Source organism: Micropterus dolomieu, linkage group LG09 (assembly GCF_021292245.1).
Source record: "Micropterus dolomieu isolate WLL.071019.BEF.003 ecotype Adirondacks linkage group LG09, ASM2129224v1, whole genome shotgun sequence".
Classification (NCBI taxonomy): domain Eukaryota; kingdom Metazoa; phylum Chordata; class Actinopteri; order Centrarchiformes; family Centrarchidae; genus Micropterus; species Micropterus dolomieu.
Window position 1 is genome coordinate 6,543,894 of NC_060158.1, and position 3,167 is coordinate 6,547,060.

The following is a 3,167-nucleotide window of genomic DNA, read 5'->3' on the forward strand; positions in this document are numbered from 1 at the left end:
GAGGACACTCTCATTTGTGATATTGTTTTTAAAAGCTCAGACAAGTCGATGGGATAAAACTGGTTAAAACTCTGTTGTTGCTGGTGAGGAACCTCTGAGTAAGAGGCCACGGGGGTAATAGAGGCTCTGATTGACAACACCTTATTGGTAAAATAAGATAAAAACAATTCACAGTCATCATTACTTCCAGCTGAGGCACAAGGAGGGGTTGGGTTTACCAGCTGATCCACAGTCTTAAACAGAAACCTGGGATTGTGTTTATGTGTAGTAATGAGTTCAGAAAAATAGTGTGTTCTCGCATCCTTAACCATTTTATTGTAGTTAATTAATAAATCCTTCAGACTGAGGTATTGGACTTGGAGATTGGATTTTTTCCATCTGCGCTCTGCTTTCCTGCATTCCCTTTTTAGGCTGCGAATGCTGTCATTTATCCAGGGTTGCTTAGTAGCTTTAGACGTAGGCCTAACCTTTAGAGGAGCAGTAATATTTAGTGACGACAAGCAGATATGATTGAAGTGATCGACCAGATTGTTGGTGTTGGAATCAGACAGGTGTTGGCTTTGGCTCTGAAAGAATGCGCAAAACTTTGAAACACTTTGAAACACTGTTCATTAAAGATGCGAGAACACACGGAGCTTGGTGAGGCGGCATGAGTAACAGGCGAATCACAGCTAAAAACAATACATCTGTGGTCAGATATGGTCATGTCCACTAATTCCACCGAGGAAATGCTGACACCCAGGGTAAAAACCAAGTCCAGTGTATGACCACGTTTATGTGTTTGCCCTTTGATATGTTGTTTGAAGTTAAAAGAAGTGGCCATATTTAAAAAGTCAGTTGCATTAACATTGGTGGGGTCATCAACATGAATATTAAAATCGCCACAAAGAACAATTTTGTCATAATTTAAAACCAGAGTAGATAAAAATTCAGGAAGTTCTGATTAAAATCCTCCAGGCGGTTTTGGGGGGCGCAAAATTATAATAAATCTGATAGGTTGCAGCCCTCCAACTTTAAGAGTGAGAACTTCAAAGGAGTTAAATTCATCACAGCGTACTTGATGACATTTTAAATTTTTCCTATACACGCTCACTAGCCCACCACCACGACCACTGACCCTCGGTTGACTAAAACAATCATATTGAGGCGGACACAGTTCAGCTAGCTGGCTATAGTCATTCATTTGAAACCAGGATTTAATCATTTAAGATAAAAGTCTTACTTGACAGAGATCTCACATTGAAGAGAGCTATTTTAAATGAGTTTGTTCTGGGTGCTGGAGTTGTTGCAGTTGTCCTAATCCTTAAGAGATTACTATTATTTCTGTGTGGGATGTGCACATTTCGGTTTACTGGTCTATGCGTGATGATGACAGGAATAGAAGTCTGTGGAACAGCGCTGGGAGCAGACGGCTTTACATGCCAGCAGGTGGAGACGGTTGTTTGTGGCAGTGAGGCAGAGATCTGTTCAGTGACCGGTGGTGTGTCCAGGTGTGCTGCATGAATGATGAGTCATTCACGTAAGTCATGTGTGGACCGCACCACATGCTGTATGTGCGCAGCTAACATTTCTGAGCCCCGTTTGTTTGGGTGAAGTCCGTCTGTCTTAAAAAGAGACATTCTTTGCCAGAAAATATTAAAATTATCCACATAACACACACGGTGAGCCCTGCAGGCGGACTGGAGCCAGTCGTGGAGGCCAAGGAGTCTACTGAAGCGGCCAGCACCGCGACCAACTGGGAATGGGACCAGAGATAAAAACGGACTTTCCACACTGCTTTAAAAAGTTAAAAAGACGGTTAAAATCTGATTTTGTCAGCTCAGACTGCTGAAGAGCTGTGTCATTTGTTCCGACATGGACTATCACTCTTGTGATGGAGGACGGGAGCGACGGCATTAGGTCCTGGAGTTTTTTTTAAAATGTCAGCTGTGGTGGCACCGGGGAAGCAGTGAGTGGTAGCGTTAAAGAAACGGATGTTTCTGGTTATGGAGTCACCAATTATTAGTGAGGTTGGGGAGAAAAGAGGACGAGGAGATGCCATTTGTGGGGTTCCAGCGCAGGACTGAGCAGAATCTGCTTCAACACTGCGTGCGGACTGAGGATGAAGTGTGTGAGCTGCCGAGTGTTGTGTTGGAGTAGTAGTAACATACCTGAGAGAAGGGCTACCCGACGGTGCAGGGTAGAGACGGCCTCCGGAGCATCTGAGCACAGCCTCCTTCAGGATCCTACGTCGGGAAGCGGAGGTTTTTGACCGGGATGGCGGCCGCCGATCAGGCCCAGCGGCAGACCGGCGGCCCAGTGCAGGAGATGCAGCCGGTGCAGGAGATGCAACAGTGTCGGCAGGCACTGTCCGGCAAAAAAGATCCGTATCAGGGAGACTAAAAGCCGCAGGTGCATCCGCTGGTTGGACCGGAGTGTCGTCAGACAGGGCTGCATAGCGGTTGGAGAGGCCGATGTGCGGAGGAGAGGCAGCCCCATCCGAGCCTCTCTTGCAGCCACGGACCACCACTTCAGCTTTGGAAGAGTTTCGTTGTGGTCAGTAGATTTGATCGCGTTTTTACGGTCATCTAGCTTAAAATCCATGTCGGATGACTAAAATCCTTAACCCACGTAAAACTTAAGTTAAAAACTTAAGTTAAATAAAAAGGATATAAAAAATGTAACGAAAAAGAGTGGATTAAAACTGGATAAGAGTCCGGTTTAAGACGGAGCTTCCGACAGGTAGCTACAGACACCAATGCATGCGCAGAGTGCAGATTACGTCAGCAATTTATTAAAGCATATAAATGCATGGCTCAACACGAAAGCACTGACTCCTCAGGTCAAGACTCAGCAGTTTATTTACATCTGAAGGACAGAGGACACTCGTTTGAGGATCACCAGGTGCACATTTTAGACAGAGAGGATGGATAGTTTGAAAGAGGTGTCAAGGAAGCCATCTACACCCGGGTTGAAAAGCCGTCGCTGAACAGAGGAGGGGTCCTACGCCACCACTTATCCCCCACTTACAATGCTGTCCTTTCATCACTTCCCAGGCAACTGAACAAGCATTACCTCTTGGCCTCAGGGGAAGATACCAACAATGGTCGTGGCCACGGGTGGTTCTAATGACCATAACGACTATGTTACCACAGCCAGGGGCATTAACTAAGCAGCGGTATTGATGA